This window comes from Salmo salar, chromosome 16 (assembly GCF_965601325.2).
Source record: "Salmo salar chromosome 16, fSalSal1, whole genome shotgun sequence".
Lineage (NCBI taxonomy): Eukaryota > Metazoa > Chordata > Actinopteri > Salmoniformes > Salmonidae > Salmo > Salmo salar.
Window position 1 is genome coordinate 18,501,605 of NC_138306.1, and position 16,484 is coordinate 18,518,088.

Consider the following 16,484-nt stretch of genomic DNA (forward strand, 5'->3'; position numbering starts at 1 on the left):
TCTTCTCTGCTACAAACCAGAACTGTTGAAGCAGCAATAATGCCATGAACATTTAATAATAAGCCCACCAATAAAACAAACAAAACAGATATATATATATATTTTTTTTAAAACAGACAACGGTGAATGTGAAGCTGTAGATGAATGTGTCACTGTGAATGTGTCACTGACTAGCCTCCCTTCCTAACAAATAGCGCTTCTCAGAGCCCACAGCTACTGTAAATGGCCTTGCTTAATACCTCTTAAGGATACGCCCCTTTTTTTCAATTTTCGCCTAAAATGACATACCCAAATCTAACTGCCTGTAGCTAAAGCCCTGAAGCAAGGATATGCATATTCTTGGTACGATTTGAAAGGACACACTTTGTGGAAATGTGAAAGGAGTGTAGGAGAATATAACAGAATCGATCTGGTAAAAGAAAAAAAAAAACGTTCTTTTGTATTTTTTTTGTACCATCATATTTGAAATGCAAGAGAAAGGCCATAATGTATTATTCCAGCCCAGGTGCAATTTGGATTTTGTCCACTACATGGCAGCAGTGCATGTGCACAGTTTTAGACTGATTCAATGAACCATTGTATTTCTGTTAAAATGTTATATCAAGACTGCCAAAATGTGCCCAATATGTTTATTAATAACTTTTCATGTTCAAAATTACGCACCCTCCTCAAACAATAGATTGGTATTCTTTCACTGTAATAGCTACTGTAAATTGGACAGTGCAGTTAGATTAACAATAATTTAAGCTTTCTGCCAATATCAGATATGTCTATGTCCTGGGAAATGTTCTTGTTACTTACAACCTCATGCTAATCGAAGTTAGCTCACCCGTCCCGTGGAAGGGATACCGATCCCAAATAAGATTTTATGTGTGGCTAGACTTACAGGCTACCAGTGGTCTTATCAATTCACAGATAACACTTTATGGTTAATGGTTAGGCTACTCATTCACACGCTTACACACACCTGTCTGTCTTAAAGGCAAAAAAACACCTTAGTCCGATCATTACCCACCAAAAAGTTTAAAAACAAACAACTAAAAGCATACAAAAGCTGCATGCAATGTGATAGCTGAGCAGGACAGAAAAGGAAAGGGAAAAAAAATATTAAATCTAAAAATCTACCCTGGATAAGATTTGATATTTTAAACTGGGACAGGAGCAATGGAGGTTGACTCGAACCAAAGCACAGAAGAGTATTTCACTTCCACTCAATGCCACCACACAACAACAATAAGGTGGGTTTTAGGCCTACTGTACAAACTCACACTTTAACAGTCTCAATTCAGGGCATTCACAAAAACAATACAATTAATTTAGTAAAAAACAAATCTTTAAATCTAAAACAGTTTTGTCTTTTGTCTTTCTTAACCTGTATTTATGGCACATGTTTTCACACCTCACGGTTTGTTTGCTTGTTGAGAATGAGCTGTGTTGAATAAGGCTCGACCATGGCTCTACTGTCCGTGCCATAATCTCTGATCATGCTCGTGATTGGCTGGATTTGACGTGCAAGTGGCAACCAATCGTGTGACATCTCCGATTGATCCCATGATTCAATAAACAGTCGTTAGGGAAAATGCCCTTCTACTCAATGTGTTGAGAAGTGAGGTGAGATTTACGGTTTGTGAGTTTACGTAATATACGTCTCAGGAAGTGGATGGCGACAAATTCTTTCCTTTTAAACTCGGAGATGCTAGTTCTAGGTCCCAAGAAACAAAGAAATCTGCTGTTGGATTTCACAATTAATCTTGATGGTTGTACATTCGTGTCAAATAAAACTGTGAAGGAACCTCTTGTTACTCTGGACCCTGATCTCTTCTGATTGCAAAAATCTGAAACTTTTGGTCAAAAAATGATGCAAAAACATTAATCCATGCTTTTGTCACTTCTAGATTAGACTACTGCAATGCCCTCCTTTCTGGCACTAAATAAACATAAGTTAGTGCTAAACATGTCTGCTGGAATTCTGACTAGAACCAAAAAATGTGATCATATTACTCCAGTGCTAGCCTCTATACAATGGCTTCCTGTTAAGGCTAGGACTGATTTCAATGTTTTACTGCTAACTTTCAAAGCACTACATGGACTTGCTCCTACCTATCTCTACGATTTGGTCCTGCCATACATACCTACACGTACACTACAGTCTCAAGACGCAAGCCTCCTTATTGTCCCTAGAATTTCTAAGCAAACATACGTATATGGGCAGGGCTTTGCCTATCTGTGTGAGAGATGCAGACTCGGTCTTGACCTTTCAGTCTTTACTGAAGACTCATCTCTTCAGTAGGTCCTATGATTGAGTGTAGTCTGGCCCAGGGGTGCGAAAGTGAATGGCAAGGCACTGGAGCGACGACCCAGCCCAGCCTCTTACCGTATTACGGGGGCTGAGTCACTGGCTTACTAGTGCTCTTCCATGTCATCCCTAGGGGGGGTGCGTCACTGGTGGATTGAGTGGATTGAGTCACTGACGTGATCTACACCTGCATTGCTTGCTGTTTGGGGTTTTAGGTTGGGTTTCTGTATAGTACTTTGTGACATTGGCTGATGTAAAAAGGGCTTTATAAATATATTTGATTGATTGATCAATCTTCCTGTCCGGGTTTGCGCCCCCTCGGGCTTGTGCGGTGGAGGAGATCTTCGTGGGTTATACTCAGCCTTGTCTCAGGGTAGTAAGTTGTTGGTCTGTTAATATCCCTCGAGTGGTGTGGGGGCTGTGCTTTGGAAAAATGGGTGTCGTTATATCCTGCCTGGTTTGCCCTGTCTGGGGGTATCGTCGGATGGGGCTACAGTGTCCCCCGACACTCCCTGTCTCAGCCTCCAGTATCTATGCTGCAATATGTGCCAGGGGGCTAGGGTTAGTCTGTTATATCTGGTGTAATTCTTCTGTCTTATCTGGTGTCCTGTGTGAATTTAAGTATAGTCCCTCTAATTCTCTCTCTCACACTCTCTCCCTCCCCTCCTGGAGGACCTGAGCCCCCATGCCTCAGCACTACCTGGCCTGATGACTTCTGGCTGTCCCCAGTCCACCCGGTCGTGCTGCTGCTCCAGTTTCAGCTGTTCTGCCTACGGCTATGGAACCATGACTTTTTCACCGGACATGCTACCTTGTCCCGGACCTGCTGTTTTTGACTCTCTCGCTCTCGCTCTCTCTCTCTCGCTCTCGCTCTCGCTCTCGCTCTCTCGCTCTCCACTGCACCTGCTGTCTTGACCTCTAAATGCTCGGCTATGAAAAGCCAACTGACATTTACTCCTGAGGTACTGGCCTGTTGCACCTTCTACAACCACTGTGATTATTATTTGACCCTGCTGGTCATCTATGAACATTTGAACATCTTGAAGAACAATCTGGCCTTAACGGCCATGTTCTCTTATAATCTCCACCCCTCAGAGCCTGGTTCCTCTCTAGGTTTCTTCATAGGTTCCTGCCTTTCTAGGGAGTGTTTCCTAGCCACTGTGCTTCTACATCTGCATTGCTTGCAATTTGGGGTTTTAGGCTGGATTTCCGTATAAGCACTTTTTGACATCTGCTGATGTAAAAAGGGCTTTATAAATACATTTGATTGATTGATTAAGGTATCAAATAAACAGAGGCAGTTTTTTTTGTCCGTGCAACAATGTCACAAGGTACTTCAGACACACACAGGCAGTGGGGGTCCTTGTGGGATCGGTTCCTCCCTCTAGTATAAGCCCCTCAGTATTCAAGCAAAAGTGCCAATATTTCTCTCCACCCTATGACAAAATGAGTAGAATTACATGAAATTAGTTATACAATTGCCAACTACTCTGTCTGGCCCATGGCAAAATATGTAAAATTGCAGCAAACTTGCTTTAAAACTGCAACATTTTCTCTACACTCCATGGCTTGTGTAGAATTGCGGGAAATTATCTATAAAACTGACATTTTTCTCTCAACTGTCAAGCTAAAATGTTTTGCTCCCAGGGTGGTGGGGCCCCCCAACAAATGTTCAGTGGCTGCATCTGTGTGTGTGGGTAAGGATGTGGGGACCCGCGAGTCACTGCGGCCCCTCATGATGAGTTCAGATTTTTTTGTGGGCCCCACCCTCATCAGTCGTGAAGAGGGCACCACAAAGCTTATTCCCCCTCAGGAGACTGAAAAGATTTGGCATGGGTCCTCAGATCCTCGAAAGGTTCTACAGCTGCACCATCGAGAGCATCCTGCCTGTACAAGCCTCGCTTGTTATCTGCTGCTGTTTTAATTATTTTTTACTTAACACTTTTTTTTTCTTAACTTCTTAAAGTATTGTTGGTTAAGGGCTTGTAAGTAAGCATTTCACTGTAAGGTGTACACCTGTTATATTCGGCGCATGTGACAAATACAAATTGATTTGATTTGATCAAAATTCACACCTGCAACTTCTCATGAGTGTTTTTGAGGGGGCTTTTGACAGCTTATTGCAGTGAGTGAAAAGCTTCACCAGGATTGACACCAGGATCTTGTCACTAGGGTACCATGCACTGACATGAGTTGAAACGATTACCTACATTGCAGAGAAGCATGCCGGTTCTAAATAAAATATTTAAATCGGAACGTTATGTAACAATGCACCCCAATGAACTCTGACCCAGTTCTATGGCTATTCCTTCACAGGCTGCTATTCCTTATACACATCCACTCCACAAGTTGATGGGCATCCAATGGCATCAATATCCATACAGGCTATATTCGTCTCTCTACCTCCCCCTTGTTAATCAGCCACGTCTGTCAACACTGATAGGCTAAACCAAGCCGTCGCCCCACCAGTTGTAGTCCAGCAGCTCATTAGGGATCTGGGTCCCAATGCTTCCAGAGTAGATCATGGTACTAAAAATCATTGTCCCAGGGATGATGAAAAGAGACTTCTTGACGCCATCAAGAAGGAGAAACATTCATGAGCAACAGGTAAGGTCTATTTGGCTAGAATGACTTGGCTGGTCTGATTTGTCAACAGATCTGCCTGTTCGACTGTGGTCACTGCAAGAGATGTGAGAGAATCTGGACACACGAGAAAAGAGTTTGGGGGTAAAGTTTGGAGAAAAGGTTGAATTACACACATACTGTCACGAAAACTACAGCGACAGTCAGATTCTGGTACAGTACGATCAGTGACGTTCCTTAAGAGGAGCAAAAGATGGAGACTTGTACTTAAAATATGACTGTATAGGTCGACACTATGTATTCTACTTCTTTGGTCCAGGGATTTATAAAACTAAAGCAATTACATTTACATACATTTAAGTCATTTAGCAGACGCTCTTATCCAGAGCGACTTACAAATTGGTGCATTCACCTTATAATATCCAGTGGAACAACCACTTTACAATAGTGCATCTAAATCTTTTAAGGGGGGGTTAGAAGGATTACTTTATCCTATCCCAGGTATTCCTTAAAGAGGTGGGGTTTCAGGTGTCTCCGGAAGGTGGTGATTGACTCCGCTGTCCTGGCGTTGTGAGGGAGCTTGTTCCACCATTGGGGTGCCAGAGCAGCGAACAGTTTTGACTGGGCTGAGCGGGAACTGTGCTTCCTCAGAGGTAGGGAGGCGAGCAGGCCAGAGGTGGATGAACGCAGTGCCCTTGTTTGGGTGTAGGGCCTGATCAGAGCCTGAAGGTACGGAGGTGCCGTTCCCCTCACAGCTCCGTAGGCAAGCACCATGGTCTTGTAGCGGATGCGAGCTTCGACTGGAAGCCAGTGGAGAGAGCGGAGGAGCGGGGTGACGTGAGAGAACTTGGGAAGGTTGAACACCAGACGGGCTGCGGCGTTCTGGATGAGTTGTAGGGGTTTAATGGCACAGGCAGGGAGCCCAGCCAACAACGAGTTGCAGTAATCCAGACGGGAGATGACAAGTGCCTGGATTAGGACCTGCGCCGCTTCCTGTGTGAGGCAGGGTCGTACTCTGCGAATGTTGTAGAGCATGAACCTACAGGATCGGGTCACCGCCTTGATGTTAGTGGAGAACGACAGGGTGTTGTCCAGGGTCACGCCAAGGCTCTTAGCACTCTGGGAGGAGGACACAAGGGAGTTGTCAACCGTGATGGTGAGATCATGGAACGGGCAGTCCTTCCCCGGGAGGAAGAGCAGCTCCGTCTTGCCGAGGTTCAGCTTGAGGTGGTGATCCGTCATCCACACTGATATGTCTGCCAGACATGCAGAGATGCGATTCGCCACCTGGTTGTCAGAAGGGGGAAAGGAGAAGATTAATTGTGTGTCATCTGCATAGCAATGATATGAGAGACCATGTGAGGATATGACAGAGCCAAGTGACTTGGTGTATAGCGAGAATAGGAGTGGGCCTAGAACAGAGCCCTGGGGGACACCAGTGGTGAGAGCACGTGGTGCGGAGACAGATTCTCGTCACGCCACCTGGTAGGAGCGACCTGTCAGGTAGGACGCAATCCAAGCATGGGCCGCGCCGGAGATGCCCAGCTCGGAGAGGGTGGAGAGGAGGATCTGATGGTTCACGGTATCAAAGGAGGCAGATAGGGCTAGAAGGATGAGAGCAGAGGAGAGAGAGTTAGCTTTAGCAGTGCGGAGAGCCTCCGTGACACAGAGAAGAGCAGTCTCAGTTGAATGCCCAGTCTTGAAACCTGACTGATTAGGATCAAGGTCATTCTGAGAGAGATAGCAAGAGAGCTGGCCAAGGACGGCACGTTCAAGAGTTTTGGAGAGAAAGGAAAGAAGGGATTACTTTGAAGAGTGACAAAAGAGACAGGTTTTGTTTTGAATTTGTAGCAGTTTGTCTCTATTTTCTCTTTACTGCACAACACTGCAAGGAAAGATGGGAAACGGAGAGAGAACAAAGAAAATATATTTCATAATCCACAATAGTACATTAAAAAAGTTAAGGGTTAGAACAAAGGTAATAATATCATAAAAGCTGCTTGTGGTGTTCAAATAGGAATGTTTTTCTTTAAAATAAATGATGGTCATTTAAGGAATGAGGAAAACCATGGGAAAATACTAGGGGGAAACTAGGAAAAAACATTGAACAGTGAAGATGGGTAATGCAGACAGGCACCATGCAGACAGAAAACATGTCTCAATCCAACTAGGACTGTTTCTCCCATGTAGTGGTTTGGGGCCTACTAGTGGGTTGTGGCTAGCCTCTGGCTCATTGTTGTGGGAACAATGAGCCAGAGTGGGAACCAACCACTGACTGAACTAACGAGATCCTACCTTTTACGTCGTTCTGATAAACGTGGCAAGTCGTCTTGATGGAAGTATTCGTAGCACGATGTCCCGAGCCCCTGCTACGGTAAGTATCCTTGGACAGTGGTGGCTCTTGAAGGCTTGAATTTATTAGACCATTTTATTAAAAATACATACATTACATAAGGGTGCTCCAGCCAGTGACACCTCCACATACAAGGAGTTGAGATGGAGAACGTATCGTTAGTATTCACATTGTGAATTCAAAACTTATTCAGTGGAGCTAAGGTGGTTATGAAGAGGTCAGTCTAGCCTCTGTTCCTGATGGAAGGCACAAAGTCCTGCTATTCTACAATTATAGGCAACTCGAGTCTGAGTGATGTGTGTTATGAGTCAAAGTGACCCAGACTCTCAGGAGACACCCACTGCCATGGGTCTTGGAGAGACACTCTGGCATTTGGCATGTGCGCTAAATGTTGTGCACTTCTGCCTTATATGGGAGATTCTGAAGAAGTGGTATAAATTGCTGTTTCCCCCCCCCCCCCCCAAAAAAAAGAGTTATGTCTCCAAAGTTAGGACATTTATTTACACCATAATATGTTCTAATTCAATCCAAGGCAATAACAAACATATTGTTACATTAATATAGTACAGTCATTGTTTTTATGCTTATTTCTATTGAGAACCCTGACTCCTAAACTTGTTTGAAAATAAAGCAATTTATATAATATATATAGTTCTGCTTATTTTCAAACATCTTTCTCTGAAAAATGCTGTCCCCACTTTTCATGTCACTCCTGAAGCACACAATTTAAAAGACTGTAGAATAGATATTGAAATGTGAAGTGCACATTTGGACTCATGGGTGTGTGGTTTGCTTGTATGACAGTGGTATTTATTGGTAACCTCAACGCCTCCTCTCGATTTACAGCATTTCCCTCACTCAGACAAGAAAGGTGCAATAGTAGCCCAATTAGCAGGAGGGATGGGGGCATCTTCTCGTCGTGCGCTGTGCTCAAGTTTATATCGGCTCTCAGTCAAAACCCATACAGTGCTGTGAATCGGAGAACCTGAACTCTGATGTGTTGTATATCATGTCACTGTACATTTACATTTACGTCATTTAGCAGACGGACTTATCCAGAGCGACTTACAAATTGGTGCATTCACCATATGATATCCAGTGGAACAACCACTTTACAATAGTACATCTATATATTTTTTGGGGGGGAGGGTTAGAAGGATTACTTAATCCTATCCCAGGTATTCCTTAAAGAGGTGGGGTTTCAGGTGTCTCCGGAAGGTGGTGATTGACTCCGCTGTCCTGGCATCGTGAGGGAGCTTGTTCCACCATTGGGGTGCCAGAGCAGCGAACAGTTTTGACTGGGCTGAGCGGGAACTGTGCTTCCGCAGAGGTAGGGAGGCGAGCAGGCTATACTGTACAGCCTGTTTCAATTTTGGTGCTTATCAATAAAACAAATCTGCCATTTTCAACCCGTGTACGGGATGACAGCGGCTGTGAGAGGAAAGGGCTATGCCACAACCCTACAAATATCACCAGGTGATGGGATTGCAGCCCTCTACCTTACGGCCACATGGTGAGTAATCTAGCTGTATTTTTTTTAAATGAGTGATTAAATTGGTAAATCTAAATCATTTATTTTGAAGAAGTGTCCCTATAAAACATCTAATATAAAGAAATATGTCAAGTATGGTTTTGGGACTAACGTATAGGTTTACTGGGATGTACATCTGTCAGAATGAAAGATAGCCAGCCATGCTAGCTAAATCCAAAATACGTTTTTTTAACTAACCGAAAATGGTCACTACTAAAACAATTGACAACGTTTACATACGTATTCACACCTCTGACTCAATACATTGTAGAAGCACGTTTGGCAGGGATTACAGCTGTGAGTCTTTCTGGGTAAGTCTCTAAGAGCTTTCCACACCTAGATTGTGCAACACTTGCCAATTATTATTTTCAAAATTCTTCAAGCTCTGTCAAATTGGCTGGTGATCATTAATAAACAAACCATTTTAAGGACTTGCCATAGATTTTCAAGTAGATTTAAGTCAAAACGCTAACTAGGCCACTCAGGAACATTCACTGTCCTATTGGTAAGCAACTCAACTGTAGATTTGGCCTTGTGTTTTAGGTTATTGACGCCTAATGTCCATACTGTGAGACGGCACAAACCCACCGTCGCTGGACAAGACAGGACTGGCAAACAGTGCTCTTCACTGATAAGTCACGGTTTTGTCTCACCAGGGGTGATGGTCGGATTTGCATTTATCGTCGAAGGAATGAGCGTTACACCGAGGCTTGTACTCTGGAGCGGGATCGATTTGGAGGTGGAGGGTCCGTCATAGTCTGGGGCGGTGTGTCACAACATCGTTGGACTGAGCTTGTTGTCATTGCAGACAATCTCAACGCTGTACGTTACAGGGAAGACATCCTCCTCCCTCATGTGGTACCCTTCCTGCAGGCTCATCCTGACATGACCCTCCAGCATGACAATGCCACCAGCCATACTACTCGTTCTGTGCGTTATTTCCTGCAAGACAGGAATGTCAATGTTCTGCCATGGCCAGCGAAGAGCCCGGATCTCAATCCCATTGAGCACGTCTGGGACCTGTTGGATCGGAGGGTGAGGGCTAGGGCCATTCCCCCCCAGAAATGTCCGGGAACTTGCAGGTGCCTTGGTGGAAGAGTGGGATAACATCTCACAGCAAGAACTGGCAAATCTGGTGCAGTCCATGAGGAGGAGTTGCAGTGCTGTACTTAATGCATCTGGTGGCCACACCAGATACTGACTGTTACTTTTGATTTTGACACCCCCCCCCCCCCCCCCCCCTTTGTTCAGGGACACATTATTCAATTTCTGTTAGTCACATGTCTGTGGAACTTGTTCAGTTTACGTCTCTGTTGTTGAATCTTATGTTCATACAAATATTATGTTCATACATCAACCTTCATCACGAACTGAGTGGTCGGATCCGGATGGATAAGGATGGGGGCAGTGGTGAATCGTTGCTTCAGATCCACAAAAACCTTGTCCACTGCTGGGGACCATGTGAACGGTACCTTGGGAGAGGTGAGTGCAGAAAGGAGAGCCGCCAGGTTGCTGTAGGGGCCGTCCTTTCCCAGAAATCCGTCCAGGACCAAAAGCTTCATCCCTATGCCTTCATGTCCCATTGTCTTAATCTCAGGTTCAATTTCACAATCTCCTACCGCCCAGGGTCCAAAAATGTGAAGCTGGATGCCCTTTCCTACCTGTACAGTTCCGCTGCCACACCTTCTGAATCAGAGACCATCCTCCCTGCTTCATGTTTGGCGGCTTCGGTTGTCTGGGGTATTGAGGCTATGGTCCGCAAGGCACAAGACTTACCTGTCATCCTGGTGCTCATCGTACCCTGGCTTTCCTCCAACAACGCTTCTGGTGGCCCACCATGGCACCTGTTGTCTTGGCCTTCATCGCCGCATGCATGGTGTGTGCTCAAAGCAAGACTCCGTGGCAAGCTCCATCTGGTCTCCTTCAGCCACTCCCTGTTCCTCATCTCCCCTGGTCCCATATTTCCCTGGATTTTGTCACTGGGCTTCCTCCGTCAGATGGCAACATCACCATCCTGACGGTGGTCGATCGGTTCACCAGGCCACCCATTTCATCCCTCTTCCTAAGTTACCTTCAGCCAAGGAGACGGCACAGCTCATGGTGGAGCTCGCCTTCTGAATCCACGGACTCTTGGTGGAAATTGTCTTGGATCGGGGTCCTGAGTTTTACTCCCGATTGTGGAAGGCATTCTGCACCCTTATCGGGTCATCGGCCAGCCTGTCCTCCGGGTTTCATCCCCAATCCAACGGCCAGTCCGGGCGAGCCAATCAAGACACGGAGACGGCACTCCGTCTTGTTGCCAGTAACCCCACCACCTGGAGTCAGCATCTGGTCTGGGTGGAATATGCCAGGAACACTCTCCCCTGCTCGGCCACTGAACTCTCCACCTTCGAATGCTCCATGGGTTATCAGCCTCAGCTCTTCCCAGAGCAAGAAGTTGAGGTCAACATACCTTCAGCCCAGATGTTTGTCCACCGCTGTCGGCATACCTGGAAAAGTGCTCGGACAGCTCTTCTCAAGACCACCTCCAGGTATCGTCGACAAGCGGATTACCACCGGACTCCGGCTCCCCGCTATCGTATCGGGCAGAGGGTATGGTTGTCCACTCAGGACCTGCCCCTCTGGGTGGAATCCCACAAACCTTCTCCCCGTTTCATTGGTCCTTTCTCCATTTCTAGAGTCCTTAGTCCCACTGCTGTCCGCCTGCTGTTGCCCCATACCTTCCGTGTTCACCCTACTTTTCATGTGTCCAAGGTTCGCTAACATACATTATTGTCTCTGATTACAACCTCCTTGATGCCTGGCGAGCACATAATCCAAAAGCAAAACTATGGAGATCCCTTCGATCTCCACTGATCACCAAAGCACTTTAAAATATGAGGAATTGGTGCCTCTAGGGCATTTCAGACAGATGTTAGGGTGTCAGTTTGTGATTGTTCTTTGCTTTTCATTAATTGTTGTCTATAATAACATGTATAGTTTAATGTATATATTGTTGTTCGAAACCGGGCTCATCTGGAAAAGAGACCTTGGGCTCAGCATTGACTCCCTGTCAAAATAAAGGTTAAATAAAGAAAACATATGTATTTTTTAAATGGTAAAGGATTAACTCAATTAATTAATTAACTAGCCCATCTCATTAACTCATCACAAGTGGGTGAGCAGGTCAAGCAACTGTTTTGTAGGCGACCTTTGAGGGATTTGAGGTGCTACACAGCCATCCTTAGCATGGTGGGACAGCCACACACATCCCCCAAGCACAGCCTTCTTCCATTACAACTGGTGGATTTTCACATCCAAACAGCAAGAGGTCTCAACCCCCAGGAAAAGACCCACAGACGCAAGCGGGCGCGTAGAGTGCACACACACACACTTACATATCCATGCTTCCCTTGCCTTTCCCGGGGCAGCTCCATGCCTGAGGTCATGCCCATGGCTGAGGTGGGGGATATCAAGCTGGGCAGAGACCGAATGGCTTTGTTTTTTCTCCACCAGCACACACATCCAAACACAGACAGAACTATTTCAATGAAAATGACCTGACCATGAGCTGCTCACTGGGCTGTATGTGTGCGTGTGTGTGCGTGTCCAGTCAGGACTCATGATAGGTCCAGGCAATGGGACAAGAACACAGGATAGGCCAAGCGTAGCCCCTGTCCCTGTCACCTATGTATTACCCAGTGCCTGTTCCACAGACCCAACGACCCAGTGACCCAAATAGCCCCATTACCAGATCAGATGTTTAATCCTGCTCTCTCCACTGAAGATCTGCAGTGGGATTACCAGACTTTGGAGAGGGGACAATGTTCAGTCCCCACGCACCCTTCCATCTCATTCACATTCATTCACTAACTCACTCTCGTTCTGAATCAGTTTCCTGCATTCACATAACCTCCTGTCCATTGCTCACTCACATGAGAACTAGGTGCTGACGTCAGGCCATTCAATGGTAACAGGGAGAGGGATTCAATGACGGCTTACATTAATTTAAAACCTGCTTTTGTTATAGTTATTTTGCAGTTATTTTATATTATAATTAAGTGCATATATATGTATTTGAAGGTATGTTTAGAGGTGGAATCCTCAGTAAGGGGAAATGGCACCTCTGGCCGCCGCACCACATTGTTATTGTTTTTATTGCTGAGCTGAGGAGCAGCATGGTAAAAACAATTGCAGTACATATTGTGCTCTTCTATCGCGCGTTTAATGATGTCCGAGGGGGGAAAATCTGTGTTTGTTGTTTGCAGTAAGTTCTTTGTTGTTGCAATATCGCAAACGGACGCGGCTGTTTTACTATTAAGGCTTCCATCTTTAAGGGAATGAATGTTATCAAGCCTCCAAACTGGATGAACTGTTACATTGTAGGCCAATAGAATAGATGTAACATCCTATTCATTTACAACAAGAAAAAAAGGCTGATTGATACTGAAGTTCATATTATAGCCTACTTCAGCTACCACTGCAGTGATCGAAGCTGTGTAATATGTAACAGCAAAACAAGGCAACTAGGCTGCACAAACAGAGTCAAATGGGATTTTCAAAACCGGCCAAGGGATGATGCCGTCATAACAAGAAAGGACAGGGAATAGGAAGTGGAGGCAAAAGGTCCCAGAGAAGTAGGACAGTGCACAAACGGTTACAACCCCTAGACAGCATTCAAAGATCTTAGGCAAATAAGGGTGCCTCTTACAATTTGATTAATTCAATCAAGACTCCTTAAAAGATAATCATTGGGAGAGGTCAGGAGCACATGAGCAGTGTGAAGACATTATTTGACCTCTGTTCACATTGGAAACAACTCATCAAGGAAAGAGGGCTGGGTCGTATTCATTAGGAAACCTATCAAATGGACGAAAACAGGGCATGACTACCTGTACTTCTCCAATAAGAAAGGCACATTTTTGTTTTCTGTTGTAAAATGTGTATCCTAACGAAAATGAACCTGATGTACTACTTTAGTGTCATTAAAGGAAAACCAATTGAAACATGAATTACAAAATTGGTACTGACTGTACTATCTCAAAAACAGCAGAACAAAGGCATCTGAGAAAGCTGTGGTTTTCATTTAATTTGAATTCAGCGGAATTAGTGTGGTCATTCTTTTGACAGTTTGGCATAGCATATGTGGGAACTCCTTCAAGACTGTTGGAAAACCATTCCAGGTGAAGCTGGTTGAGAGAATGCCAAGAGTGTGCAAAGCTGTTGTCAAGGCAATGGGTGGCTACTTTGAAGAATCTCAAATATAAAATATATTTTGATTTGTTTAGCACTTTTTTGGTAACTACATGATTCCATATGTGTTACTTCATAGTGTTGTAGTCTTCACTATTATTCTACAATGTAGAAAATAGTCAAATAAAGAAAAACCATGCAATGAGTAGGTGTGTCCAAACTTTTGAGGTATGTCCAAACTTTTGACTGGTACTTTGTGTTCATATATTATATTAGCTTAGTTTTCCATATGAGTATATTTAACAGCGAGGCATTGGTCTACAGTAGCTATAATGGCAGTGCAAATCCATGACTGTGCATGACTCACTGACAACAGCTTTAAGGCCCTCTACATTCATCCAGCATATGTTCTGATGGATTTACATTTTAGTAATCTTGAATAGCTGAGGCTATAACATGGAAATAGACAGACGTAGGCTACTATCAAATTCAACATATTCACACACAAACACACGTAGTGTACAACATGATATCTGATTTCCTTCTTCTTTCATCTTCTCTGTTCATTCTGGAATTATTGACAAATAAGAGGTGGGGCGAACTATTGCTTTCAGAAAATGGAGTACCACTTTACGTTAAAGCACCCTTCAAGAAAGTTTATAAAGCCTCTTATAGACTTTTGGCAATATGTTTATAGATATGGTTAGTGTGAAGTACAGTATGTACCACAACTTGGTCGGGGCCTGTACCCCCTTCTAGCCACTAGATGGTAGGCAAGACTTTTCCTGAAATTGTATTGAGAAGAACCCCCATGGATTTGAATGTACACTCTGGGCCCCATTGTCTCTGACAGTTCACAATGCAGACATTAAGAGTCGTTACTTTATCCAACGTGAGACAATGCTCCGGGCCCTATCCATGACCCGTCACATGAAAGCACAACCAACTTATCATGTCATCCCAGATAGCATCTCCATGGACATACTGAGCTACACTACTAGAGCATCATCACCACCTCAATGAAAACTAAATCCAGAATTCCCTAATTTTCTCATCCCCTGGAGGGTCTGGAAATTGGGTCCTTGCAGAAAGAGTGTTAGCAGGGATTTTTTACAACACACACACACGCACACACGCACGCACGCACGCACACAGCGTGTGAGTATCAACATATACATACATAGTACAATACATGCATTTACTGTACATGCCTACAGAGAAAGGAAACTGGCTTTATCCCATCCCTGAATGTTACACTGACAACTGGCCTGTTATATTTCTGTCATGAAGGGCCATATTTATTGAGAGAGAGCCCACTCGGGAGCCAGATCCACAGTTTATTGATGGCGCTCACAGACTAGTGAAGTAGCAGCACTGCCCCAAGCCGTCACTCTGGAGCAACCCATCAGTAAAACAGAGCCCGAGAGCTCGTCGCACCAACCAACAGTCTACTGATTCATTTTTAAAATGTCTATATTGGATTTTTTTTTATCCCATGCATATTTAATGACCCGGCAAATAAAGAGATTCACACTGGACAAAGATTGGGTTCTGGGGCTTGCCTGTACCAGTTAAATAAGCATTTAGTTATGGGAAACTCACATAAAGGTGTAATTTGGTGTGACTGTGAATAGATGCACAATCAGGTAAATGTACATCTGTCTGAATAGCTCATAGGTAGCTAACTCTGTTGCTGCTGACAGCTAATCCAAATGATAGTGCTATGGAAACGCTGGCAAAGAGTGGGAGTGGTGTACCAGCGAACCTGATGATAGTTGCGTCTTACGTTTCACCTGCGCACATATTACACCACAGCAGCCATGCTGCTCTTGTCTCTCTGAATGCAGCTTGTCAATATTAAATCATTCATCCACTGGGTTGGTATCAGATGAACATTCTTGGCTAAAGAGGTAGGGCTAAAGGGCTGGGGAGCTAATGAGGGAACGGGGGGTGGGTAGGCTTTAGGAAGCAGACAGGTACCCCAGACCCTCTTCGCAATTAGTGTTGGAGCTATCAGATGGAGAGGAAAGCAAAGGGGGCTGTTCAGTCCTGCTGCACCCATCCACACATAGCTCACCATGCCAAGATACTGAGGTGGGGGATTGTACTCTTTCCCTCTCTCTCTCCCTCCCTCTTTCCCTGTGTCTCTCTTCCCACCAAACCTTCTGAAGGTGAGCTGAACTATGCCATGCTAGGAGCTCTATCTGGTGCCTTGGACCTTGAGGAGTTCATCTGACACACCCTTAGCCTCAACACGATCACCTTTCACCTCCACCTAGCCCCTCCTGACTTTGCCCATCATCCCCTTGCCTCCCAGTCTGATCCCCTGGTCATGCCAGAGAGGAGCAGACAGCAGAAGCCCATCTCACATCTGAGGAACGTCTGTGGGATCCGTGGCACCACACAAAGGCGGAGCAAAGGCGAAGAATGAGCAACCACATCTAGCAGATATTTGCTTGTCTTTCCCAGAGAAAAGCGCGCAAGAGAGAGGGAGATACATACTCCAGTGAAATAAAGAGAGGGAGAAGGACAGGGAGAAGCAGAGGAAG